At 40.4% G+C, this 14,859-nt stretch overlaps 1 long non-coding RNA gene across 1 annotated transcript; it reads left to right on the top strand.

The window, feature by feature from the left end:
- Nucleotides 1-949: 949 nt before the first annotated feature.
- Nucleotides 950-6,840, top strand: LOC112554945. The gene is made up of 3 exons (XR_003097352.1): nucleotides 950-1,215; nucleotides 2,446-2,696; nucleotides 2,907-6,840. It is a non-coding gene; the product is annotated as an uncharacterized LOC112554945 (long non-coding RNA).
- The last annotated feature ends 8,019 nt before the right edge of the window (nucleotides 6,841-14,859 follow it).

Raw genomic sequence — 14,859 nt, 5'->3', positions numbered from 1 at the left:
ACAACCACAGTTCCCTTTCGTCCTTCCTTAAACTTCAAGCATGACACTGATGCAAAATTCAAATGAAAGAAAACCGAGAGATGCATTGGTAGTGACAAAATAATCATTTAAAATGCTCCTTTCTAAAATGAATGAATTTTGTTTAGCAGGGCGGAATGCAAACAGTTTATCAAAGAAAAAGAACTCGAACTTAATTAAACAAAGCTTCTAGGCACTTACTACTCTGTAACATCTTCCAACACCATGTCTGAAGGATTGGTTAAAGAACTTCACATGGATCATTATTTGACTATTTCTTTCAAATGCTACTATTTTTGTAAATGTTTCACAATGTAACGCACTGTAGTCATCAGGCAACAAAAAAATAAATTCTGATATCTTTGTTAACCCAAAATTTGTAAAGGATACTGACATAGTCATCAAAACTAAGCAGTGTGCCAACAATCTCTTTGTCATTTTTCATAATAATGTGGAGTTTTGATCCAATGCACTTGTCAAGCAACTCTGTAGACAAATTTTAAAACAATCTTTTTGTCATTCTTCATAACATCCAGCCTGAGGTGACCCTTATGCACATTGAATTGGTCTCAGTTTGATCATACTTCGCATGCAGGCTTTTGTAAGGGTTAGACAATAGTACTTCGTGACTATGAATATAGCTAAAAAGTTCAATTAAAGATCATCGATAAGAGATATAAATTAAAACAAAAATGTCAACTGTTGCTCTATTTACGAGGCAGAAAGAAAATGTCTCAGAGAAGAACTGAAAGATAAATAGTTTATAAAGAAAATAAATATCGAAATGTGCTTAACAAAAACAAGAAAAAATGAAATGATCGATTATTTTATTACTTTTTATGTTTAACATGAAATCTACTGGATTTTTGTGCCCGAAATGTTAAATTGGAACAAGTTACTTCCCCTTTCCCGCTCTCCACCAGGTGGCGAATCGCCTCCCCACGCTACACGATGCCATCTTGAAGTTCCGTTAATAGAATGCTTCTCGTTGAGTCAGTACAGCGAGTCCTGCTTGTTTATCTAACACACGACTTTGCAGTGTTAAAGTTAAGACATCTACAGAATGATAGCAGTGGTAGCTAACGACTGCAAGTTTGTAGACCGAATACGACGCATAAAACCTTTTTGAACTTCACCGAAGTATGATGCCTACAAGACGCAGAGCCGAAGCACAAGTAAACGGATGCGTGATTTTAAGTAAGTTAAATTTTAGTTATTCAGGATTAGCTTTGCTGTGTGAATTTTGAGACTGAGATCTGCGTAAATAGTTAAATTTTTTTTTAATGTAACCGGCGCTGAGTGAGGGGTTAAATCTTGATTCGACTTTGTTCATCCCAAAGGTTTCTTGTAAGGTACGTCGAGTCAATGGTTGCTTAAAAGTGGTGTGTAATATGATGTCTTTTTGTTCATGCACTGGTAATTTATCAGGCGTTGAAGCTTATGCTTTGAAGTTAAAGACACCATCCCTCAGGTCTCAGTGTAGGTGAGAGTACTTTCCTAGCTAGGTGGAAGCACATAGTAAAGCATGACCGCTAAGGTAACTGGCACTGCTTGTTCTCCTCACTTCCCTCCCTTGGGTTGAACCATTCATTCCCACGCTAGGGTAGAAGTTCAGCCTTTAGATGACAGATTGGCTCATGTTATAAGTTATGACTGACATTCGTTTTTGCTTTTGAGTAGATGTGTACAGACTAAGGATGCGGGCTGATAAACTCACTTTTTTGGTGTCCAGGGCTTCTGCTAAGGCTAAATTCTTTGGGGTCCCAGGGACCCCTTCTTCAGATTTTTAAGGGGTCCCTGTTCTTCGCCCAAATTTGAAGGGGACCCCTTTGACGAAAATTGAAGGGGTCCTCCGAACTTTTAATGCGTACTGTACGCAATTTTTTGCGCAAGCAGAAGCCCTGGGTGTCCACACTTGCAAACACAACAAAGCAATAATTTTAACAGTAGCAAACTGATTGCAATGACTTTCTGCCTTCTGTGCATGCTTTGATGCATAAAATTACTTCTTGATATAAAAGCTTATATTTTAACTTGGTTATACAGGCAGTCCTCGACTTACAACATTGTTCTGTTCCTACGTTTCTATCGTAAGCCGAATTCTCTTGTACGTTGGAACATGCGCACATACTGTACGTAAATAACATACTGTAAGCACTTATCCTATCCTAACACAGTCAAAAATCATAAAAAAATACGTTTAATAATGACATGAAACACGAAGTTCGTGTTACGACGTTTACGACGCAAAACCACTTAAGTGGAAACAAGGCTTTATACAGTAAATGAAAGATGTGTCGTAACCATGAAACATTGTGACTCAGAGCTGACGTAACCCGAGGACTGCTTGTATTTGCTGTCTGTTGTGTATGTAAATCTTAGTGTGAAGATTCTCTAAAACCTTCCACAATTTTTTCTTCTTTTCAGGTTTCTTCTTCTTGACATTTATGTATGTGTGTGAGCAAAGGAACTGTCAACGTACGGGTGCACTTGTCACGACAAATGTCCACAATACATTTCAATTTACAAAGAACCACCACTTGTAGTGAAGTGATGCAAGTAACATGAAAGTTCTGACATAGAAGGTAGTGGTACATTCAGATTGCTGGAAGATTGGGCAGACTTGCCACTTCCACCTCAGATAAATATGAAGAAGAGTGGTCATTCTTGAAGACAAGGTAAATAACTCTCATGACAACAAATGTGTGCAGACTAAGACAAGTATTACAATATTGATGCAGAATGCAATTGATATTAGCTAATTTACTAACTGCTTATTTTGGTTACTTTAAATTATGAGATGCTTATAATTTTTGTTTTTGCATTTTGGTTTTTTTTTGTAGTTGTGGTATATTGCGGATTCTTAAAAATTACTATATTCCACACAGACTACTTTTGCCAGTTTGGAGAGGTTCTGCCACTCGGCACTATGAATGCAGCAGTATTCATTGTACCCTTTACATCACATGGTTCTACTGAGTTGCCTGCAGAGAGGTCCTTTAACAAGCTTATTGATGGATTGGGACTGAATATCAAGTGGGGATAGTTGCAAGCAAAAAAATCAGTGCCTTGCGGTGATAACAGAAGAGGACATTTTTCTGGAGTTATGGTCTTCCAAGAGGTAGAGTCCTACTTCCTCCCTCTTGTGCTTTTGTCATACCTTTGAGGCATTGCATTAGATGTGATCGTTTGACAACAAAATCTTAGTCAGTGTCAGTGTCTGTTTTTGTATTATAGTATATGCTTTTTTCTTTTAAATCTATTTGAAAAGTCAACTGCACACACTATGTTAAATTTCAGCTTTTTTTTTTTTTTTTTTTTTTTTGAAGTCGGTAATAATCTGAATTATATTTTTTACAATTTTGCTTGAAATTGAAACTATTTCTTGGTTTGGTCTGAGGCTAATTCTTAGAAGTCAAATGCATTTTTAAGGGATGAGATGGAGCTATTTACCCATTAATGCACAAAAGTAATCTGTTTTAAAAGTATTTTAAACTAAAGGAGGACAAAACAAATGCATCAAATGTACAGAATTGTCACATTTTTTCAACAGTAGCTGTCCTGGTCTTGGTGTATTAGTTAAAGAACTCGTTACGGGACTACATGAAACACCTTTCAGAACGTTTAACCAGCATCTTCGTTCATTTGTTACATCCATAAAACAAACGGTGTAGACACTCAAGTCTGTAAGATAAACAGTCTGTATTTTTCACTAATACCTGTGGCCTATGAGTGGGTTGTAATGGTCCCGACTGAGTAGGCCAGAGGGCCGCTCGTAGAAGTATCAGTCATGTTTCATCCACTTTGTGGTGGAAGAGTTGATATAGAACCCTCTTCTTGGACCCCCCTTTTAAGGTCATATCCCTGTCGGAGACATTACATAACATGACATTCCTATTTGCTCAATCAAAAATGAAATGAAGGACAAATGGCGAACCAACCCCTTATGAGAGAAAGCAAGTTGCCCTGAAAACAGAACAAAGGGAAACTTGCATCACATGATGCCAGAATTAATTGAGAGACACTCAAATACATTTTCCAAAAATACACGTCGCTATAACACATCAACTCCCCTTTTTTCTTGCCCGTGTGATAAATCAAATCAAATCAGACTTTATTGTCGAGGAGACCCAAGACAGAAATTTTTCTTTTGCTCACAAGGGGAGGCATACATACTCACACAGACATCTAACGCACACATAATAATTACTACCTGTTCATCACCTGCAGGCAAACAACATTACAAATTGTCATCTATTGGCCTGTGACAGAAATCCCTGCATTTCATTAATTATTTAGATTGAGCGCAGAGAGCTCGTCTTGTTTGTTCGAAAGGGAGCGCACATTCAACAAGGTGATGGCTGATAATGGATATCAGCACCCTCTTCTCTTCAGACTGTGTTTGATTCCTCGTGAGTCCTTACACGCATTTACATTATATTCTTTCATGGTTATTTCCCAGAACATATACAGAATCTTATTACACCAAAAAATCTTCCTAAAACATGTGATGCAAAATTTTTTACTTATCCTTCATTCTCCCTTTGCAGGGGTGAAGACATATCACATGCCATCTCGCGGCATCAACATTTCCCATCTTACAAATCTCGCCTCAACAGCACGCTATTTAACAGAAAATGTGGTGGATTTCAGTTATGAGAAACATGCAAAAGCGCTTCTCAATTTTTCCATTCTGACTTTCTATTATATCTCCATTTTACCTATTTGCTACACGTGGGAAAAACATGGTATCTCTCCATACTAAAATCTACAACCATTCTGCGTATTTGAAACTTAGGGCACACAAAAATACAACATCCTCTAAAAACAGGGTCTCAGGCGTGTAACCACAATAATATCTCCTATAAGCCTAACATCGACACCCTTATTCTTTACAAACCAGTCTAACATTGGCATCACCACAAAGATGCTACATGGGGAGAATATCTCTTTTCCTCAAATGGGAAATCCTTGATCATCCTACACATTGTAAACGGAAATCATACAAAATTGCAACATTCTCTTAGGCCATAGTCTTAGCACCATTTTTTTTTTTTCTTGTGTGTGTGTGTGTGCAAGGCGCCTCCTCCATTGCAGACACTCTTCATTTTCAGACGTGCTAGCAGCATGGGAAACCCCATTCATGAGCTTCTTAAATTTTTCTGCTCCATTGCAATAGTCGTCTAAAACAAAACATCATAAACAAAGTTATAATTATAACATGCTACACATGTACCAAATATTCATTAATTATTTAATTAAATATGCACACATGAAAAATTCACCCGATTCATTCTTTATTCCCACAAATGGGAATATACTCCATGATTCTTCTGGTTTAATGCAGTCTATAACTGCTCTGAAATGTTCAGGCCAGTAGCATGTTTTATTGGCCAGATTTAGCCACAAAGCTGGCACTATGGCTGAATAGTGTTGAAGGCCGGCGAGAAATCAGCAAACAACAGTCAAGCATGGGCTTGAGGATTCTCCAGGTGTTTGAGTAAAGTGTGGAGGATGAACAGTTTAGCATCATCAATACTTCGTTTGGACTGGTATGCAAAGTGCAAGGGATCAAGACAATTGTTAGTGGCTTTAAGAATCAATGCCTTGATGATTGTCTCAAATATCTTTATGACCAACGATGTTAAGGCCACTGGTCTAAAGTCATTGAGGTGCCGAGCTGAAACTTTCTTTGGAACTGGGACAATGGTTGACAATTTCCAAGCAGCTAGGATGGAGAGTGAATCGTAGAGCGCTGAAAAACATGTTGAAAAATGCCTCCAAGTTGGTGCGCACAGAAACGTAGTGTTCTGCCACAAATACCAACCGGACCTGAGGCCTTGCGAATATTTACTCACTGAAACAGCTCCACAACTTGTTTATGACAAATTTCAACCTTCTGTACAGGGTGAAGAGAACTAAGCACATCTTTAAAGTTCACTGAGAAGTCATGAGTCTCAAAACAAGCAAAGAAAGCATTAAGAGCATTAGGTAGGGCCGTACTGTCGACCCCTGAGATCAAGATTTTTTCTTTCGACCCCTCACGCCGATCGTCAATATTGGCCATGTTCTTGAGTCCCTGCCAAGCTACTCGGATGTTACCTTTAGCAACCTGAGACTCGATTTTGGACTTATGTTTCACCTTGGCCCGACGGATAGCATCACGGACCTCTCTATGTATCATTTTTTTGTCATGGGCAGAACCCGTGAAGAACACATTTCTTTTTAACTCTTTGAAGTCGGAAGAGCTAGAGGCAGTTTTACACACTTGTACGCATGATTTTTAACGTTTTTCAAAAAATCATAAAAAAATAACTAAAAGACCTAGAAGAATAATTCAAATTGATAATGATAGATCAAAATGTGTAAAATTTGAACAATCCTACCTGAAACTTGCTTGAGAGCTCATTTTTATTATTGTAATCCATACAGAATTGGGTAGATGAAGTAGAAATTTTTTTCTACACGTGGTTACACAAGTTGTCACCGTACACGAAGTCTAACAAGAAAATGACTTATAGGAACACATTTTGATCTTTGAAAACCAAAAAGAAATGCACACACATTGTTCTTGTCCATAGAAATTCACAAATGATGCCAGATTAATTCCAGATTTCTGAAAATCCGAGGAACTAGCCGCATATTTATCGTACATCGTCTCGCCATTTTTTTTCAAGGGGAAAAGAAAGGTTACTCTGGGAAATTGATGAGAGTTAAGTCAAGACAGAGTACCCTCCCTTTACAAGGGAAATAACTGTGTTCAGAAATGCACAAGCTATCGTAACTAAGCGATTTCTTTACGAAAAAAAGCGCTGTAAACGCCCAAATAAAAAGTAAAAACGCGGCGGTTTTTTCCGAATGAGAGTCTGCGCGCGGGCGTACAAAAATATCCGCCGTGCCGGCAAAGAGTTTTAAGCACTGGTTTCCGGGTCTTGGTCACCCAAGGTTTGTTGTTAGGATAAAGCACAAACTGTTTTGATGGAATGGTGCAATCTACACAAAAGGAGATATATGAAGAGTTGGTGTTTACTAAGTCGTCCAGATTAGGACATGCTTCTAAAAAACATCCCAGTTAGTACATTCAAAACAGCCTTGTCAGCTTGCTACACTGTCTGCAGTCCAGCATTTAGTGTAATGAATTGTTCGGTGCACCCGTCTGCACACAGGTTTATAAATGGGTGCCAGATGCACACTCAGATGATGGGACGCACCCAGACTGGGCAGGTGAAGAGATCTGTACGCATGTGGTACAGTTTCGTAGACAAGGTCTTGTGTCGACTCAGGGTAGTAGGACATGTCATATACTGGTCGTAGGTCTGAAGAACCGATGTTAGGTCACAGGGATTGAAATCACCTAAAATAAACTTAGGAGCATCACGACAAATATGTCGTAAACTCTGGGGCAGGAGTCCATAGATTTGGTGGGGGGGGGGGTATGATTTCTGTCACCCAGTCTAGCACACCGTCGATACCCCCACCAAATCATGTCAACATTTTCCTCATGCGCCTATACTAAATTGCTGATCTACAGTTTTTAATTAGCTTGTTCAGCCCCCAGCATGCATAACCCCAAATAACAACACGAGGCAATTTAGTATATTTAAGGAATTATTAATCAAATTACCAAATGATAAAAAGGGAATACACAAGAACAGGTAAATTTGAAAATGAGTTGTTTCCTTTACTTAGCTGGTTCCTTAGGTTGTCCCGTTTATCTAACTACACTCCTTAATCCTAATCTAGATAACTAGTGAGTCATATCTATCATTAACTGTCACACTCACAACACTGCACAAGCACTCTTCCCGTATAATTCTCATGCACTCGCCACTTAGCTGTGTTCAAGCCTTTGCTGCGTGGAGTCTTAGTCCCTGCAGGACATACACACACAACTGTCACTTGATATTCCAATGGCTATCGCTGTAGGGAGAACTCTCCCGTCGCGCCGCAGAAGAAATAATGTTCTAGGACCTTGGTCTTCTGTTGACCGGTACGCAACGAGAGTGGTACGAAGAAGGTTGGGACGATTCCTCACATGAATCGTCCCCATGTACCCCTGTTAACCTCGAACTGTACCCAGTAGGCCTGACGTTCCTCACACGAACATCAGTGCCGCTTCCGGTGGCCAGAGCAACTTGTCCGTTACGATATGTGGGATGAAAGTCGCTCTCCCGTATGCGCAGGTACGTCGATGCAGCTTAATTCGCTCTCTGGGGTGATGTCCTTATTTCCTCAAGAATTCCTTTTGCTTGAGGCTTGATGGTAGGACATGTAGAAGCAAAGACTTGAGATGCGAAGTCACTTTTATGTCTTTTCCCCAGGCGTAGCGAAAAGCCCTGAGCTTGCCGTCTAGATCTTTCCATGGCAACCTTCTTCTTCACCTTCGGCTGCTTCTGCTCCCCTGCGTCGAACCGAGCGGTCCGGTGGCGCAACGGTTAGCGCTGTTAGCGCCTGTCACCAATACAGTGAAGGTTGGCTGCCCAGAGTTCATTTCTCGTCTCTGGCACGCTGATCTTTCTCTGCACGTGGCATCTGTTTACAGGGCTGGCTGCTTGGCGTAATATAGCCTCTTAGCTGCTGACGCGGCGTAAAACACCAATTCCCCCCCCCGCCCCCCCCGCCCGCGTCAAACCGCTCGGCAGCGACTGCAATTTCTGCAAGGTTGGTTGCTCCGTGCGTCTCCAAGTGGAATGTTAGCTCGGTCCCATAACTCCCTAGCACCACTTCTTTGACTAATTCTTCCCGTATGCTGTCGGGGTCAGAGAAATTTACTTTGGCCATACTCATCCACTTCAGTAGATTATGTCGCACACAGCAGTGAAACTGTTCGTGTGTCTCGTCAGGTCGCTTCGTCGCCTGTCTAAAGTGAAGTCGGTACGTCTCTTCCGTCGCTTGGAAACGTTGCAGTAAGGCAGCTTTCAAAGCCTTATGATCGTCCGCCGACTCTTGACTTAGCTGATAATAAGCTGCTTTCGCGCTAACGCGGAGAAGTCCGGACACCTGAATTGCCCAGTGGTGATATGGTACCCAGCATGTCCCGGCTAGCTTCTCGAACTGGGTCAAGTACCTCTCTACTTGGTCTGTTTTGCAGTCAAACGGAGCCATTTTAATCTCCATCATACTCTCCCCATTCCACGACCCTTCATCACTGCTTGTACTTGACCTTCCATCCGAACCCGTTCCGGCTTTGAGGTTAAGGGATACTCAAGGGAAATAAAACTGCTTAGAAAGTTGTAAAGAGTAGGCTCAATTTGAATCTTGTCTATTTTCATGTCTGTTCGTGTGGAAAAAGTTGAAAGTTTTTAGTAGAATGTTGAGTTTAGTAAGAGAAATTACATGAGACTCTTTCGTTTGCTTCGACGAAGTCTTTCTTCGTCACGTGACCTTATGACGTTTCAGTAGGATTGTTTACCCAGTGAGACCGAACCATGCCTGGAGAATGTGCTGCACCCGATTGCCACGAAAAGGTGGGAAAAGATTTGACATTGTCTTTTCATCATTTTCCGAAAGACAGAGACTTACAAAAAGAGTGGGTCCTACGAATAAAAAGGTACGATCCCAAAACAAAAAGCTTTGGGAGCCCAAAGAGTTGGACACATGATGCTCCAAGCATTTTGTTGATGAGTGCTTTACTAGCCGGACCTGAATGTCCAAACAGTTAGGTTTGGCCTTCAAGACACAGCTTCTGCCAGATGCAGTTCCGACAGTTTTTCAACACAATGAAATTACTCGAAAAACAAAGAAGGATCTATCTGGTCCTCCTCTAAATTATTTTCAATTTCTGCATAGAAACGGCAACATTTTTTTCTTTATCTTTTTGTTGTGGCTACTTCTGGTTCACCTGCGCATGCTCGCATGTGCGCTGACACGGGCGACCGCGACATTTGAGACAGATGGGAAAGCTGGTTTAACAAGAAAACAAAATCGCTCCAAACTGGCCAATCGGCGCCTGCCCTCCTTCTTGACGTACCTGACCTTTAACTTCCCCCACGTGCAGCTGACCAGACTACCCATGTGTCGTAACTGCTTCGTAACCACTTATACGGCTGTGTAACTTTTTGTCTTGCGCTAGCTTTACAATGATAAACACAAAATCGTGAGCTACCCGAGACTATACCCCAAACTGCTAATCCTAGCAATTTAACAACAGTGCAATGTAACGTAATCACAATTACGATGTTACTTGCACCCGCGTGTTGTGCAACAACCACGTGGTGTGTAGTTAAGATACAACAATTGACTTAGCTTGTTTCATACACATTCAAGCTACACATGACTCACATCTACCTGGACTAGTTAATCTAAGGAGCAAAATTCAGTTCAATCCCGGAGAGAGCCTTCCAATGATTTTAAAAAATATTTTTGTAGCCATGAACAGGTTTGTAGTTAAAGTGTGGACTGTAGCAACCAAAGCGAAAGTAAAAAAAATGTAAAATCTTACCAGTTTCTTTATCTTACGAAGGCAGTTTACAGCTGCACATTTTTTCCCTATAATCTTTATCTTTTCTTTATATTCATTGTTGGCTTCACTGTGGCCCACAGTTGAATTCGAAAGCCAGCATTGAGGTTATCTGACGACACACATGTAGACACACATATACAGAATACTTGAATGAACAAAGAATTTAGGGCTCAGATGTGTGATGAGGATATGGAATAAGACACCCCTACATAGATACATAGTCACTTTTAAGAAAAAAGCTTACTCTCATTTACTTTCAAGTGCTTTCATGTAATTATAAACAAAACAAGACATGCAGGATTAAAAAGAATCAGCTAAAAGATCAGATTATCAAACATGTATGCCCTATCATTCCAATGTACTCAACAAAATCTGCACAATGTCACTGAATAATAAATATATACTTACAACTATAAAAGTTCCAGAACACTGATCCCCCATATACATGAATAATAATAAAAACTAGAAGAATAGCATTATACTTCAAAGGGTTGTCAGTTTGTCATACCTGCCGATATACTCGGAAAACGATCAAATACATAATACTGGCTCATGCTTATCTATAAAAGAATCTCAGGTGACAAACGTTATTCAACAATCCTTTCATGTCAAGCGAGTCGAACTGTCATTTCGTGCTAGCAGACTGCTGCTTGACTGCATTTTCGGCCCATGTGCACTTTACAGGACATGTCCTCTGGATCTTCATTGAGAAGGATGCACAGGTCTGATGTTGCTTGTGTCATGACTCTTTTTCCTCATCCAGAGAAACCTGCTCTTCCTGCAGATTGCGTGTGCTTCACTACATTTTCGACCCAAATGCACAGCGTACGTGACCGGTACTGTGGATCTGTGTAACAGTACAACGGATATACAGGTCACGTACTGTTTGTCTCAAGACTCTGGCTTCCTCATACAGAGAAACCTGCTCCTTCTGCAGATTGCATGTGCGTATAACCAGCTCCTCCGTTCGCTATTTGCGCAGGTCATGTGACCGCTTAGCTGCGTGATTGTTGAGCTTTCGTCTCTCGTTGTATTTCTCGTCCTTCAGTTCCGTGGCCCTCGTGTGCTTGACATCAGGCTTGGAGACTTGCTGCAGGAAGGCAGTTGCCAAGATCAGGTCAGTGTCACGACACCGCTAGTGTCTCTTGAAACAGTTTGCATTAATTGCTCTCGCAGAAGATCACATAATCCATGGTACGATTTCTCAACATTGGAAAGTTCTACCCATCGATCAGCTACACATTAGTTTTGTCGAAAGGGATATCATGGATTCTCCCACCTGGAGTCGAATGTTTCTTAGTTGCTCGCCGTATCCTTCCTCGGTGCATTGGAATTTCGTCAGTAATTCTCGCTTCAGTTTGTCGTATTCGACGGATCCTTGTATGCAAAGCGCATGATAAAGTCTGAGAGATTCACCCTGAAGGATGGCAGAAAGATGAAGAGGCCAAAGATCCTTTGGCCATCGAAGGGCGTTAGCATGTGTTTCAAAACGATAGAGAAATGAATCTGTATCATCAAGTTCTTCTTTAAAAAGCAGAAGCTTTAGGGTGAGTCTTTGGGAATTACGACCTCCACGGCCGGATTCACTGTCATGGTGAATTGTCCTTCCACCGTTTTCTAACCGAAGCTTTTCTAGTTCTAATTTTCTTCTCTCTCTCTGCTTTTTCTAGTCATGCACAGACTGCTAAGCACAGAAAACAAAAGGAAGAAAAAACAGCGCCTGTAACAACTGATAATTAACTAACCACCGTCTAGGGCAGTGGTTCTTAACCTTGTTTGAGGTACCGAACCCACCAGTTTCATAATTACATTCACCGAACCCTTCTTTAGTGATAAATCAAATAAGATTGTTTTCCAAATTCAAGACGTGTACAGATATGTTTTTTTTTTACTGGTACACAAAGTGAACTGTGCATGAATATCACCTCGATCAAAGAACAAAACCAACACAGAGCATAAACTCACAACAAATTACATACCTGCTAATCAGTGTGACTTCTGCTGTTGTTTTTGAGAGACCAGTTCAGATATGCGTGACTATGTGATTGGCAAGTGCTACCTTATGTCATTTTCACAGCAAATTCTTTTCCTTTTTTTTGTTTTTATTTCCAGCATCCTCGAAAAGGACTGTTCGCAGAGATGTGTTGTAACAAATGGTATAAAAAATTCCAGGGCTTTCTTACCAATAATTGGATACCTTTCCAACTGTCGACACCAAAACATTGAGAGTGTTGTTGTTCTGAAAAGTTGCTGTTGAACCTGGTTTTGCTGAATTTCATTGATTTCGTCGAGGTATTCACTCAATGATTTCACACATGATTTCGTCGAGGCTATTTCTCCCATGGCTTGTAATTCTCATGTCGATGTTGCTGACTTCACTTGGAGGTGGGTGCTGTCCCTTGTTCGCTTTGTTCTGGTGAAGGTTCATAGCTTTTTCTGTCCCCCATCTCGGTGCCTTTACCCAGTTAGTCGCAGGAGTACAGTAGGTGGTCGGGGAGAACTGTGAGTGTGATGGTGAGGCCCCTTGGCGGTCGTTGTCCTCCATCTTTTGTCCTCACCTCTGGTGTTGTGTCCAATCAGTCTGCCGTCGCTATTGTCCTTGAGGATGACAATGTTGTCTGTTCTGATCCCAGCTCTGCAGCTGCTGCTGGCAATCTTCCTTTGATATCCCCATATTAAAGGTTCCCTCCACAAGGGGGCCTGTAAAAACACTTAAAACACTTTTAACCAGTTTGCCTAAAGTAGGAAACCTATTTCCTTCATTTAGAACCTTACCCCACCAGTCAACATCAATGGCCTTCTCCCCATTTTTGTGTGACTTGAAGTCTTCAAATAAAGGGGCAAGGGTTGTGGTATAATCACTTAATTCCATCCTTAGCGCACCCTTCTCTGCTTCACTGATAACCTGAGGAAGTGACTCTGCCAACTTCATCAGAGAAATTAAAGTAGTACTTTCTTTTCGCAGATAAGGCTCCAGGGCACTGTAGTACAGCAGTGATTTGTTATTTAAAGGCAGATTTTTTATTAGAAATGCACCTGCTTCCTCGAACCCCTCTCAAATCTTTCTCTGAAACTCAGGCATCCATTGCTGGCATGATTTGTCTTGCCTGAGGTTCATCATATGGCCCTGGAGAAAATGCCCAAGAGCTATATTTTTGTCAGAAAGTAGATTTTTTTCATCCCTGCAGTCAAGCTTTTGCAGAACACATGCTTGCTCAGGAATGGCTTCCAGTTTCAAAAAATGTGCGAGAAACATTATGGTCATGCTGAAAATCTCCCCATGTATTTTATGAAAGACTGGATCTTCTCTGTGGTGTATTTTGATGCAAGGCAGAAACTCAAGAAGAATTCCTCTTCATAACATGAAAGAGAACATATAATCAAGAATGAATGGTAATAAAAACAGAAAAACCAATTGTTATCCTAAGTCTCAACCTGCTTAGCATACTTTGTTAATAACTGGTACAAAAGCACTAAAATAGTTATAATAAAAGCATTAAATTATGCTTCATGTTAAAAAATAAATGAAAAAATCATACTGCAATATGCAACCTACCTGTAAGATCCAGGTGCCAGAAACTTGGATCTCTCTAAGAAAAAAGCAGTCACAAGCTTGTCTTTTCTTACATCTCCAGCTTTGGTCTTTGACTGTTTTTGCAGCTGAAGCATGAGCTCTGAAATCCATGTTTTTTTTTGGTTTTGGGAAGCCCCTTCAGTGATGCTTGCAAACAGCATTCTGTAATTCATACCAAGCACAAACTAACAATATGAACATTGGAGGAAAAATGCAAAACAATTTCTGCAATGAAACAAGTTGTTTAAAGTATCCTTATATATGTGAGGCCTCATCAAGGTTGGATTAATGACATCACAAATTGGTCTGATGAGACTGCGAGCTCCTGAGATGCCTAGCAGATCACAAAATTCACCAAACTGTGTCTTGGCTTTTGGAGACATCATGATATAATGAAGACTTGCACATATGTCTTCAAGATATCTGCCAAATGCCAGGCAAAATTTCTTTGCTGTATTGGACACCATATGAACAAATTTTCCCGAACGGATGCAAGTAGTTGTGTCTTTACACTCATAGAAGTGTCATCAAAATATCGAACAACAACATTCAGCATTCTGTCCATGTTATTGTTCGTGGCTTCGTCTATATTGATAGAGAAAAATGAAGATCTGTTTGATTTTAACGAGTAAGAAAATTGCACTGTATCCTAAACTCTTAAAAACAAATTTTAATAGCTTCTGGAGACATTGAAAACGTATGTCCAAAGAATGTAGCCTTTATCGAAGTTTCGGTGTTCTTGCGCATTTTATCAATACTGAAAAATTTAGTAATGATTTACATTTCACAATTTGTTATCCCACTA

The sequence above is a fragment of the Pomacea canaliculata genome, linkage group LG2 (assembly GCF_003073045.1).
Source record: "Pomacea canaliculata isolate SZHN2017 linkage group LG2, ASM307304v1, whole genome shotgun sequence".
Taxonomy (NCBI): Eukaryota; Metazoa; Mollusca; class Gastropoda; order Architaenioglossa; family Ampullariidae; genus Pomacea; species Pomacea canaliculata.
Note: the sequence above shows the minus strand (reverse complement) of the source record. Positions and strands in the feature narration are given on the sequence as shown.